The sequence below is a fragment of the Microcebus murinus genome, chromosome 6, assembly GCF_040939455.1.
Source record: "Microcebus murinus isolate Inina chromosome 6, M.murinus_Inina_mat1.0, whole genome shotgun sequence".
NCBI classification, from domain to species: Eukaryota; Metazoa; Chordata; class Mammalia; order Primates; family Cheirogaleidae; genus Microcebus; species Microcebus murinus.
In genome coordinates, this window is record NC_134109.1 from 100132665 (window position 1) to 100147496 (window position 14832).

At 36.4% G+C, this 14832-nt stretch overlaps 1 protein-coding gene across 9 annotated transcripts in view; it reads right to left on the reverse strand.

Moving 5' to 3' along the window:
• The window catches only part of CSNK1G1 (casein kinase 1 gamma 1), a 181141-nt gene that overhangs the window by 94286 nt on the left and 72023 nt on the right, over positions 1-14832 (reverse strand). The gene's annotated exons all lie outside the window — the stretch shown is intronic.

Sequence of the window (14832 nt, forward strand, 5' to 3'; positions counted from 1 at the left end):
TTTAGCCATTGCACTGGACTTCACATTGCTTTTTATACGTTTGCACTATCTTATCCAGCTAAACTGTAAATATCTTTAGGATAGGGATTTTAATAGTTTTCTCAATGTTCCATAGTGCTTAAGGCCATGCTCTGCACATATCAGATACACAAAATCTCAAGTGATTAAAAGTTATTAGTACTATATGGGTATAGTATGACTTTTTAAATAATACATAGAAGTAATATTTTATTTCTATATATACATAGCTGAATATATATGCATTATAAAGGATATGAAAAGATATATGTTAAGTTATTAAAATAATTATTTCTTCGTATTTTCTGATTTTTATATAATGCATATTGTTTTTATAATTTAAAAAACTGCTTCATTTGGAAACAAAAAGCTGCTTGCAATACAAGTTCTCATTTATTAAGCTCTAGACAATAAGAGGCCCTTTGCAATATAACTAGATCATAATAGTTTTAACACTGCTCTTAGGTTGCCAAGTACCTTTATATGTCAAAAAGTACACTAACTGAGGAACTTTTGTCTGCAAATAACATAATAAAGAGGACACACAGGTTGCCAAACACCTTGCCAATAAACCTTTATGACATGAATGACTTCTTTTTCTAAGGAAGTACAAGTAGAAAATAGGTATTTCCCCCTCTATATATTAATTTCCTCAAGCTTCTAAAAGTTGCTTTGTGTTTCAGATTAATGTTCCCATCAAAAACAATTTTTAAATATACTTTATGAAGTTGTAAAAAGGATAGTAATAACTAAGAGAAGAACAGATGAAGTAGTAAGAGATAGCCAACTCCCAGGAGATTAAGACTTTATGAGCTGGTTATTTCATTTGATTATAATCTTGCAATTTGTGGGGCTGAGAAGAGAGGATCACTTGAGGCAGGAGGAGGTGCTAGGAGTTATCAGCCTGGGCAACATAGCAAGACCTCACCTCTACTAAAAATGAAAACAATTAGTCAGGCGTGGTGGTGCATGCCTATAGTCCCAGCTACTCAGAAGGCTAAGGAAGGAGGAATGCTTGCACCCAGGAGTTCAAGACTACAGTAACCTATGATTGAATCACTGCACTCCAGCACGAGAGTACATTATAAATATGTTTAGGGTCTTTCTGAATTGTTGAAATCTCCCCTGCCCCAGTTTTCATAATAAGAATTACTGAGACATGAGGAAGTTTGGGCACCAAAACGTGTCCCTCACTAATTCAGAGTACAGCATGCCTACACTGTTAAAGAATTAATGTATTTGAAATATACACTTTAAAGTAACAGATCTTTAATTCGAGAGATACAACATTTAAGGAACTGAGGTGCTGGCATATGTGTTCCAGAGGAATAAAACTGGAAACACCTGATCTGTGAGCAACAAGAGATGGCAATTACACATTATAGAGACTAAGAGAACTGAGAAAGTCTCAAAAAGTATCAGTAATTCTGTCCTTTCTCCACAGCCTCCCTCCCATCAAAGCCATTAAAGAACAAGTATGTTGAAGGAGGAGTCAGAACATCTGAGAGTGAACAAATAGCACAAGCAAACAAAAATAAGAAAGTAGATGGCAGAGGCAGAGAATGGTGGATGGACTGGGGTGATGGACCACAAGTCTCATCATGAGGATCAGGTTTGTGAATAGAGTAGTGACATGATCAGATCTGTTATTCTGCATTACCACTTGTGAGGCAATATAAAAGACTGGAAAAATAAGAAACCAAAAGTAAGGGAACACATCTGAGTATTTAATGCACATGATATGTAGATACCAGATATCCCAAACTCAGCAACACTCAAATTTCACCCTTCATAGACTGTATTCTAGCCCCTCACAAGGGCCTTTTGGGTAGTGGCTCAAAAGTTCATCAAATAAATACAGGATGTGATGAGTGTTAAAACAGAAATACAAACAAGTCAATAGAAGAGCTTGGATAAGGGAGGGTAACACATTTGGGCACTAGTAGCATTTTAATTGAGCCCTAAAGGATGAATAGAAGAGAGAATAAAGACATTTCCCATAAAACAAAATACCAATTTGAACGGTAAAGTGGAGACAGAATAGAAAATGCACAGAATAGTGCACATATCACACCACTGTACTCTAGCCTGGGTGACAGAGCAAGACTCTGTCTCAGATAAATAAACAAACAGCGAATGCACAGAATCTCATATACTGAGTGAAGCCACATAATTAGAACACATGGTATATAGGAAAAAATAGTAAGACCTAAAGCTAGAAAGATTTTCTAGAACAGGTTATGAATAACCTTGAATATCAGAGTCTTACTCTAAGGTATGTACACTCAGTGGTACATGGAAGTGTGCCAGGGCATTTGTGTACTAAGTTATAGGCCAAGTAAGACACACTTTTCTTGGATCTTCATTTTCATTTGAAGATTTGGGAAAACTCTTTTTTACATTAAAACAAATTTACTATATTATAGAAACTATGCATAGATTTCTTTTGAAGAAATAAATGCAAAAGTTCAAAGAAATCCCAGGTACTTATGGATCTGTTTCTTCCACATAGAGTCTTGAGGGGTCTCATCATACAGGGTGTAAGCTTTTCTTATTTTCCCTGTGTTCAGCTAGGCAGCTACTTTTCACGGTGAAGCTGACTTTCAACTAAGCTTTCCGTTTAAAAACTCCCTTCTGCATCCTACCTTTATGAAGTTTCTAGTGTTTCCAATTCCGAGCCCATCTGGTATATTGTATAGGATGAACTGGGCTACCCACTTCAGGCACTCAGCTTTCTCTGGAGTGCTAACTTAACTATGTGCTTTCTAGCTTCCAAAATTTTGTTAACATTTCTCATCAGTTTTCAACTTCTCTTCCATTTTTTTGATTCCTTGTGGTATTCTGCTTTTTATTTTTAAAAAATCCCACTTCTAAATACACTTTTTAGTCTTAAGACTGAACCAGCATTCAAATCCATAAACTTTCATGTATAATTAGTTATGTATATATCTTTTTACCTACACTAAGAAGTGAATTTCCTGAAGACAAGAATGTTCAACTTATCTTTTTATCCCTAGCAACAAACATAGTATCTGACACAGTAGTTAGCAGATACTTGCTGAAGTGAAACAAATTGACTTGATAATACATAGAAACTTCTTATGAGAAAATTCTAGGGTGATAAAAATGGAAGGCTAGTTTAGAATCAGATTATGAATAATCCTAAATGCATATATAGGAGTTTTAATTTCATTCTTCAGTTTGCTATGAAACCACCAAAGGTTTTGTGTTAGAGAAAAATGGTGAAAATTGTATTTAAGAAATATTAATCTGACAACCATATGCCAATAGGAAAAATCTAGATGTGATAAATTCTTAGACACATACAACCTACCAAGATTGAGTCATGAAGAAAAAGAAAACCTGAACAGACTCAAAACAAGTAACAAGACTGAAGCAGTAATAAAAACTCTCCCATCAAAGGGAAGCCCAGGACCTGATGGCATCACCACTGAATCCTACCAAATGTTTAAAAAACAACTAATATTAATTCTTCTCAAACTCTTCCAGAAAATTGAAGAAGACAGAATTCTTCCAAATTCATTCTGCATCCCGGCATTACTCTGATACCAAAACCAGACAAGGACACAACAACAACAACAAAAAATGAAAACTATAGGCCAATATCCCTGATGAACACAGATGCAAAAAACCACAACAAAATACTAGGAAACTGAATCCAGCAGCACATTAAAAAGATCATTCACCATGATGAAGTGTGATTCATCCCAGGGATGCAAGGATGGTTCAACATATACAAATTGATAAATGTGATACATCACACCAACAGAATGAAGGACAAAAACTATATCATCTCAATAGATGCAGAAAAGGAATTTGCTAAAATTCAACATCGATTTATGATAAAAACACTCAACCAACTAGGTATAGAAGAAATATACCTCAACACAAATAAAGGCCATATATGACAAACCCATAGTTAACATCATACTGAATGGGGAAAAGCTTTTCCTCTAAGAATTGGATGGCCCCTTTGACTACTCTTATTTAACATAGTACTCAAAGTCCTATCTAGAACAATTAGGCAAGAGAAAGAAATAAAGAACATCCAAATTAGAAAGTAGGAAGTCATATTGTTCCCGTTTGCCAAGGACATATATATATACCAAATCTCAAAGGCTCCACTGAAATACTATCAGAACTTATAAATGAATTCAGTAAAGGTGTAGGATACAAAATTAACATACAAAAATCAGCAGTGTTTCTGTATGTCAACAATGAACTATTTGGGGAAAAAAATCAAGAAAGCAATCCCATTTACAATGGCTACAAAAAAAAATACCTAAGAATACATTTAACCAAAGAGGTGAGTGAGCTTTACAAAGAAAACTATAAAACACTGATGAAAGAAATTAAAAATGAAAATATATCCTGTGTTCATAAATTGGAAGAATTAATGTCATTAAAATGTCCATACTACACCAAGTGATCTACAGATTCAATGCAATCCCTGTTAAAATACCAGTAACATTCTTCAAAGAAATAGAAAAAATAATCTAAAATTTATATGGATCCACAAATCATCCCAAATAGCCAAAGCCATCTTGAGTAAAAAGAACAAAGCTGGAAGAATGACACTACCTGATCTAAAAATATACAAAGCTATAGTAACCAAAGCAGCATGGTATTTGCATAAATACAGACACATAGATCAACAGAATAGAAAAGAAAACCCAGAAATAAATCCACACACATTTACAAGCCAACTGATTTTCTTTTCTGTTTTTTTTTTTTCTTTTTGAGACAGAGTCTCACTTTGTTGCCCAGGCTAGAGTGAGTGCCGTGGCATCGGCCTAGCTCACAGCAACCTCAAACTCCTGGGCTCAAGCAATCCTTCTGCCTTAGCCTCCCGAGTAGCTGGGACTACAGGCATGCGCCACCATGCCCACCTAATTTTTTCTATATATATTAGTCGGCCAATTAATTTCTTTTTTTTATTTATAGTAGAGACAGGGTCTCACTCTTGCTCAGGCTGGTTTCGAACTCCTGACCTTGAGCAATCCGCCTGCCTCAGCCTCCCAGAGTGCTAGGATTACAGTGCTAGGATTACACCGCGCCCAGTTGAGCCAACTGATTTTCAACAAATGTTCCAAGAGCACACATTGGGGAAAAGAAAGTCTCTTTCATAAATAGTGCTGGGAAAATTGGATATTAACATGCAGAAAAGTGTCTAGATCCTTATATAAAAATCAACTCAAAATGAATTAAACACTTAAATGTAAGACCCAAAACTATAAAAACTACTAGAAGAAAACACAGGGAAACTGCTTCATGACCCTCCTTAGACAAATATTTTTTTGAATAGAACCTCAAAAGCACAGACAACAAAAGCAAAAATAGACAAATGAGATTGTATCAAACTAAAAAGCTTCTCCACAGCAAAGGAAACAATCAACAGAGTGAAGAGACAATCTACAGAATGGGAGAAAATATATGTAAACCATGCATCCAAAAGGCATTAATATCTAGAATATATAAAGAACTAAAACATTTCAATAGCAAAAATAAAAAACCAGAATCCAATTTTTTTTTTTTGAGACAGAGTCTCGCTTTCTTGCCTAGGCTAGAGTGAGTGCCGTGGCATCAGCCTAGCTCACAGCAACCTCAAACTCCTGGGCTCAAGCGATCCTCCTGCCTCAGCCTCCCGAGTAGCTGGAACTACAGGCACGAGCCACCATGCCCGGCTGATTTTTATATTATATATATATTAGTTGGCCAATTAGTTTCTTTCTATTTTTATGGTAGAGACTGGGTCTCGCTCAGGCTGGTTTTGAACTCCTGACCTTGAGCAATCCGCTCGCCTTGGCCTCCCAGAGTGCTAGGATTACAGGCGTGAGCCACTGCGCCCGGCCTCAGAATCCAATTTAAAAATGGGTAAAAGGCCAGAATAGACACTTCTCAAAAGAAGACATACAAATGGCCAACAGGTATATGACAAAATATTCAACATCACTAATCATCAGGGAAATGCAATCAAAATCACAATGAGATATCACCTCATCCCAGTTAAGATGAAAAATAAATTCCAGCAAGGCTGTGGAGAAAGGGAAACTCTTATACACTGCTGGTGGGAATATAGATTAGTACAACCATTATGGAAAACAGTATGGAGATATCTTCTCCCACTTGCTCATGTTAAAAAAAAAAAAAGGAAAAGACATCTGCACTCCATGTGTATTGCAGCACTATTCATAATAGCCAAGGGATGGAATAAATCTAAGTGTCCATCAATAGATGAATAGATAAAGAAAATGCAGTGTATATACACAACAGAATACTATTCATCTCTAAAAAGGAAACCCTGTCATTTGCAGCAACAGAGATGAACCTGGAGAACATAATGTTAAGTGAAATACACCAGGCACAGAAAAACAAATCCCGCATGATCTCAATTATGTATGAAATCTAGGAAAGTTGATCTCAGAGAGTAGAAGAGAGAGTAGAATGGTGGTTGCCAGAAGCTGAGGAGGTGGAGGAGAGGGGAAAAAGTTGGTCAATGAACACAAAGTTACAGTTCAATAAGAAGAATAAATTCTGGTATTCTATTACATAGTGGGGTGACTATAACTAATAACAATGTACAGCAGGTCTTCAAATAACACTATTTCATGATAATATGGATTTAAAAACTTAATTCTTGGCTAGGGCCACTGTCTATGTGAACTCTGCATGTTCTCCGCATGTCTACATGGGTTTTCTCCAGGTACTATGGTTTCCTCCCACACCACAAAGATGTGCATATTAGGTTAATTGGGGTGTCTAAATATTTATTGCTTGATATTGCCCATCACCACTATGACCATTGTCATTAACTGATTCACAAAAAAAATGGGTAATTTTCTCATTTGTTTTTAAGACTCTTTCTTTAATGTCTATTTAGTCCATGTTTATTTCAATGTTTAATATTAGAAGCATTATGGGGTCTTTAAAAGTTTGGTGATGTTTTTGTGACCAGATATATGCCATAGGAATTTAACTCTTGTTTATATCTATTAATCTATAGTAAAATGGTTTCCTTATACATGGTTTCACTTAAGGTCAGTGTCCCAGAACCAAGAACTTATCAATGATATTAAGAACTTACTGTACTATTAATACATATTTCAAGACAGCTAGAAAAGAGGATCTTAAAAGTTATCACCATAAAGAAATGATAAAGGTTTGAGGTGATGAACATGCTAACTACCCTGGTTTGATCATTATACAATCTAAGTGTGCACTGAAATATCACACTGTACCCTATAAGCATATAAATTATGTGTCAATTGTAAACAAAATTTTCAAATATTAATCTGACCCCAGTGTATAAAATAGAAGAGACGGGAATAACTAGAAAGAACATGAATAGGGCATTTATATAGCAGAACACTTAAAGAATAACATCTGTCTTACAGAGTGGGTATGAGAATTACATGAGATATTAATGGAATGTATGAAAGTACTTTGTATAATACAAGGTGCTAGATAAATCTAATTTTTATTACTTCAATTATTATTACAGGTATGAGGTAGTAATTCCTGGAAGGACTAAAAACAGAAATTTTATGTAAGGCATTTTGAAATAAAAACTATCTTTAAATTACATGTAAATGTGAGGAATACAGAATAAGGAAAAGAGAAGTGTCAAAATCGATGCCCTTAATTAGTGGAGAACAGAAAGAGCCAGCAGAGTAAGCAATGATCATTCCACTCTACCATGATGCTTTCCTCCAAGTTCTCACTTAAACCTAAAAGTGATACACAAATTATAAAATGCTTCTCAGCTTCAATTTTCATATCTATATAAAAGAATATAGGCCTGGTGCAGTGGCTCACACCTGTAATCCTAACACTCTGGGAGGCCCAGGCGGGAGGATGACTTGAGGTCAGTTCAAGACCAGCCTGAGTTTAGCCAGGCATGGTGGTGCATGCCTATAGTCCCAGCTACTCAGGAGGCTGAGGCAGTAGGATCGCTTGAGCCCAGGAGTTTGAGGTTGCTGTGAGCAACCTAGGCTGCCACCATGGCACTCTAGCCCAGGCAACAGAGTGAGACTCTAACTCAAAAAAAAAAAAAAAAAAAAAAAAAAAAGGCCGGGCGCGGTGGCTCACGCCTGTAATCCTAGCTCTCTGGGAGGCTGAGGCGGGCGGATTGCTCGAGGTCGGGAGTTCGAAACCAGCCTGAGCAAGAGCGAGACCCCGTCTCTACTATAAATAGAAAGAAACTAATTGGCCAACTAATATATATAGAAAAAATTAGCCGGGCATGGTGGCACATGCCTGTAGTCCCAGCTACTCGGGAGGCTGAGGCAGTAGGATCGCTTGAGCCCAGGAGTTTGAGGTTGCTGTGAGCTAGGCTGACGCCACGGCACTCACTCTAGCCTAGGCAACAGAGCGAGACTCTGTCTCAAAAAAAAAAAAAAAAAAAAAAAAAAAAAACCAGCCTGAGCAAGAGCAAGATTCTGTCTCTACTAAAAATAAAAAAAATTAGCTGGGCATCTTGCCATGCCCCTGTAGTCTCAACTACTCAGAAGGCTGAGGCAGGAGGATCACCTGAGCACAGGAGTTTGAGATCAGCCTGGGTAACACATCAAGAACCCAAGTCTAAAAATATTTTTTCAAAAATTAACTGGGCACAGAGGTCTACACTTGTAGTCTCATTTACTCAGGAAGCTCTCAAGATGGAAGGATGGGCCAGGCGCGGTGGCTCACGCCTGTAATCCTAGCACTCTGGGAGGCAAGGGCGGGAGGATCGGTCAAGGTCAGGAGTTCGAAACCAGCCTGAGCAAGAGAGAGACCCCGTCTCTACTATAAATAGAAAGAAATGAATTGGCCAACTAATATATATAGAAAAAAAAAATTAGCTGGGCATGGTGGCACATGCCTGTAGTCCCAGCTACTCGGGAGGCTGAGGCAGAAGGATTGCTTGAGCCCAGGAGTTTGAGGTTGCTGTGAGCTAGGCTGAGGTCACGGCACTCACTCTAGTATAGGCAACAAAGCAAGACTCTGTCTCAAAAAAAAAAAAAAAAAAAGATGGAAGGATAAGGACTTGAGCCCAAGAGTTTGAGGCTGCAGTGAGCTATGATCAGACCACTGCAGTCCAGCCTGGGTAAGAGAGCATGATGCTGTCTCTAAAATATAAATAAATAAATAATTAATAAAACAATAGGCCAAAACAAAACGTAGCTATGTTTTGGAAGCCTAGCTAATCATTCAGCCACTATCCTAAGTAATATACAATACTCAGAAATTTTTCTCTGGAAGAATTTAATTACAAAGATTGAGGGTTAAAATCCTGCCCATTTAAAATGAATAACTGCTTTGGCTAACAAAATAAAAATAAAAATGTATCAATAATTGTAAGAAAGGCAGGCAGTTTAATGGACAGAAAAATACCATTGATGAGCTGGCAAAATCCCAAGCACTCAAAGCTTCTAGTATGTGTTGCACAAAATCCACAATGCTTCCCAAGCTCACTTCCTGGCTATGGGTTCTGTCATTGTTAATGGAAAAGAAACTGCATTAGATAGTAGTTTTTGAAGCTTTATATCTAAACTCAGCCCTTTTGAAGCAGCAGTCCTAGATATGATGCCATCTATAAAACCCTCTGCATGAAGACTTCCTGTTTCAGTAAGTCACTTACAGAGACATTTACTGTAAGCTTCATGAGACAAAGAACTATTTCAAAGAACCAGCAGGTCTCAGTTCTCAGAGCCACACTGATAAAGGAACATACAGCCTTAGGTTTCCAGTTTAGTTAGATCTCCAGCTGTCACATTTTCTTGCTCTAAAGTGAAAGTAGTACATGTATAAATTACTACCTAGAACTTGTAAAAAAAATCCAGCCAAATGAACTTGAAGTAATTAGTAGTTAAAACAAGTAACCACTTTTACATTAACTCAGATTAGCTGCCATAACTATTTAGGGCAAAGAAGCCAAGATGGCCTATTGTCTCCTTCCACCCAGAGAGCAACTCCTTAAGCAGGAAGTATGATTAGGGGGAAGAAGATAATAAATGGCACTACTGCTTTAAGAAAAAAGCTAGAAGACTTTTTCATTTTCACTAAGTTAATACTATATTAGTATACTATGCAAAAGCATATCCCAAATAGTAGTTAAGAGCAAAGATAATTTCTTCCAGGGCCAAATTTTTTCAAGGGATTACCTATCAATAACAGTAAGCAGTTTATCATTAAAAATATGGCCAGGCACGGTGGCTCATGCCTGTAATCCCAGCTACTCCAGAGGTCGAGGCAGTAGGATCACTTGAGGCCAGAAGTTCAAGACAGGCCTAGGCAACACAGCAATATCTGGTCTCTAAACAAAATTTTCTTTAAATTAGGTAGGCATGGTGACACATGCTTATAGTTCAACTACTCGGGGGAGGCTGAGGCGGGAGAATCCCTTGAAGCCCAAGAATTCGAGACTCTGGTGAGCTATAATTGTGCCACTACACTGCACCCTGTGTGACAGAGTGAGACCCTGTCTCTAAAGAAAAAAATCTTATTATTAAAGATTGCTTAGACGAGGTGGCTCACGCCTATAATCCTAGCACTGTGAGAGGCCCAGGAGGGAGAATCGCTTTAGATTAGGAGTTGGAGACCAGCCTGAGCAAGAGCAAGACGCCCATCTCTACAAAAAATAGAAAAATCAGCCTGTAGTCCCAGCTACTTGGGAGGCTGAGGCAAGAGGATCACTTGAGGCCAGGAGTTTGAGGTTGCTATGAGTAGGCTGATGCCACAGTACTCTAGCCCAGGTGACAAAATAAGACTGTCTCAAAATAAATAAATAAATGAATAAAGCTTGCTTAATACCACTGGTGATGGTATAGAGTATGTTTATTATTATATTAACAAAACAGTGCTAAAATGTTTTCTAACTGTACAACATGATCCATTAGTAGGGTGTGATGTAAATAAATAGACTGAAATATTTATTTATTTATTTATTTTGAGGCAGAGTCATGCTCTGTTGCCTGGGCTAGAGTGCTGTGGTATCAGCCTCGCTGTGAGCCTTGCTCACAGCAACCTCAAACTCCTGGGCTCAAGTGATCCTTCTGCCTCAGCCTCCCGAGTAGCTGGGACTACAGGCATGTGCCACCCTGCCCGGCTAATTTTTTCTATATATTTTTAGTTGTCCAGCTAATTTCTTTCTATTTTTAGTAGAGATGGGGTCTCACTCTTGCTCAGGCTGGTATTAAACTCCTGACCTTGAGTGATCCTCCTGCCTCAGCCTCCCAGAGTGCTAGGATTACAGGTGTGAGCCAACGTACCTGGCCTCAAATACTTATTTTAAAGAATGTCTTGACTAACAAATTCTTCAAAGAAAAAAAAGTATAAAATAAAAAGTGTCAGAGTATATCACATTTAATAAAAGTAAACATTATTTCATCAAACTTTTCAGATACACACATATATATTAATTATGTATGTATTAAATCACAATATTCAGTTTTAGTATGAGTCATGGTCAAAAAAGAATAAAAGCTATCAATAAAAACTTTCTAAAAAGCAGTTTCAATTATTTCATTTTGAGATAAAAGGCTCAGGTCAGTGGCTGGACTAGCTTCTATAACTTTCCTAATGCATTAAACATGATATTCTTACCAACTTGTTAGTAGGAAAAAATGAGGATGCTTCTAACAGCTGAAAGTATGAAGTGAGGCTAAGTGGAGTGAGGTAATAGGGGGCAAGGGCCATTTATAAATGACCTCTAGAGGTCATTTAAATCGTGTTAAAGCAAGATCCATACTATTTTTAAAGGGTATGTGTGTAGTACTTTCAAGAGGCTATGCTTTACAAAACAAATGTATAAAACTTTCTACATTATAGGGGTGGGGGAAAAGCTGGAATAAATCATTCCAGAAAGCATGAAACTCTGCAGCAGAAAAATATATTTTTAAAAATTATGCATAATTTCAAAGGTATATGATCCCCCCATGTAACAAACCCAATTTCAATAACCAAATTATTTTGAAAAAAATCTTAGATATCATATCATTTCATTAGTAAACATTTCACTAAGGGTCTGTAATAGAACTTGGAGTAGTTCTTCAGAACAGATGGATTATTTACTATTTGAAGACCTCTATAATACCAATGTGGAAAATTAAAAGATCAAATGGAAACCCAAGGAAATGGAAAGGTGACAATACCAGTGAGACACAGCAGTTACCCAGGTAGAAAAAGAGTCCAAAGAATCCTTTGAAGAGTAAAAGTGCTAAAAACGGAAAAACAATTATGAACAGAGTTCATGGTAAAGCAGTCATTCCAAGAACTAAAATCATTATTAATGACCTGAACTTGATCATCATGCAAAATAGTCAAATATATTTTCCTGCCAATAAAAATATAGACCTCCATTCTAGATGGTAATACAAATTTTGAGAAGAAATATAGATCTTATTAATGAAGTGGTAGGAATAAAAGAATATTTTTATGTAAAATTAGGCACCCAACTAATGTACATATTGAAGAAGCCACATGAAACATCATGAGAACTTCATGGATTCTACTGATGCACCTATGTCCCATGTCTATGTGTTTCTCATCCTAACAAAAGTATGTAAATAGGAGCAGTGTTAACCCTACATGTTTCATATCTTTAAAAAAAAGTCTTGCTTTACTGTTAATTATCTGGATATTTCCTAAAGAGTCTGGCACATAATTTTCAGCACTGTTTAGAGCCAGTGATAGTAAAGTAGTTCCACCTGTAACTGGAAAGCTGTGTGAAGGTCACTGAAATATATTGTTAATATGAAAAAACAAATTTTAAGCCTCAGCTTTAAAAAAGGAAATTCTAACACATATTATAACATGGATGAACCTTGAGGATGTTATACTAAGTAAAATAAGCTTGCCACAAAAAGACAAATACTGTATGATTCCACGTACATCAGGTATCTAAAGTAGTCAAATTTATACACAATGTAGAATACAAATTACCTGGGAAGAGGGCAAAAAAGGATCAGTTTAATGGGTATTGTGTTACAGATTTACAAGATGAAAAAGTTCTGGAGATCCACTCCAAAACATTGTGAATATACTCAACACTGCTGAACTGAACAATTAAAAATGGTTATGATGGTAAATTTTGTGGCTTTTCACCAGAATTTCATTTTATTTTTCTTAAGGGGTGGAGGGCTGTAAGGAGTGGTGCTCAGTTGCTTTGTTTTTGTTTTGTTTTGTTTTTTTTCCTTAATTTCTAGAAACGGTGTCTCACTGTTGGTGTGGCTGTGGCTGTTCTCAAATTTCTGAGCTTAAGCAATCCTCCTGCCTTGGTCTTCCAAAGTGTTGGAATTACAGGTGTGAGCCACTGTGCCCAGACTTTTGAAGGTTTTCTCTGTAACACAAAAGTTTTCAATTTTAATGAAGTCCAATTTATGTATTTCTTTCTGCTACTATTTTTTTGGGGTTTTTTGAGACAGAGTCTTACTCTGTTGTCCGGGCTAGAGTGCCATGGCGTTAGCTTAGCTCATAGCAACCTCAAACTCCTGAGCTCAAGCAATCCTCCCACCTTGGCCTTCTAAAGCATTGGAATTACAAGCGTGAGCCACCACACCCAGCCTTGTTTCTGCTACTGTTTATGCTTTTGGTGTCCTATTAAGAATCTACTGCCAAATATGAAGACAGTAAGATTTACTCTTATGACTTCTTCTAAGAGTTTTATAGTATTGGCTCTTACATTTAGCCCTTTGATCCATTCTGGGTTAATTTTTATACATAGTATGAGGTAAGGGTTCAATTTTAATCTATGGAATTTGGCTATCAGTTTTCCCAATACTATGTGTTGAAAAAAAATTATTCTTTCCCCACTGAATGGTCTTGGCCCACTGGTCAAAATGCAGTTGACCAGAGATTCACAGAGAGATTGTCAAATGTATTCCATTAACCTATATGTTTATCCTTATGCCAGTACCACACCGTCTGGATCACTGCTATTTTATAGTAAGTTTTGAAATCCAAAGTATGAGTCATCCACCTTTGCTCTTCTTTTCAAGATTGTTTTTCGCTCTTCTTAGTCCCTTGCAATTCCATATGAATTTTAGGACCTGCTTATCAATTTCTACAAAGAAGCCAGTTGGGATTCTGATTAGGACTGTGTTGAATATGTGTATCAATTTGGAGAATACTGCCATTTTGAAGATACTATGTCTTAAGACCCATGGGCATGGGATGTCTACCATGTTTTTTGGTCTTTAATTCCTTGCAACAGTGTTTTATAACTTTAAGAGTATAAATTTTGCACTCATGTTGTTAAATTTATTCCTTAGTATTTTATCCTTTTTGATGCTATTGTAAATGGAACTGTTTTTTAAATTTCATTTTTGGATTAAACACATCTACTTTTGTATAATACTGATTCAGACCTCTTCTCTCATGATCCATTCCCAGAAGTATATTATGTCTTTTAATTAGAACAATATTAGTATCTCTTAAACACCAACTAGGAAACTATTTTGGCTGTTAAGAGATTTTTTATTTTTATTGTTGTTTTTGTTTGTTTCTCCAGTCCTCAGCTTTGCTCCACAGAGCTAGAGATTGCTAACATAAATGATAATATATGAAGTTTTCCTATAACATGGCTAAAATTTTCAGCAAATGTAATTTATGATTCTAATTTATATTACTATTAACTTATATTCTACAAACATTCTCATGAAAAACTTTACATTTAGCCTTGACTACACTCAAATAAAAAAATTTTAGAGTAGAATAAAACTGTAGAAAAATGTATTTGTATCACCAATATATAAATTTACTAACCAATATATACAAAATAAAAATAACTTATCCAGTAAGCTACAGAGGAAGATA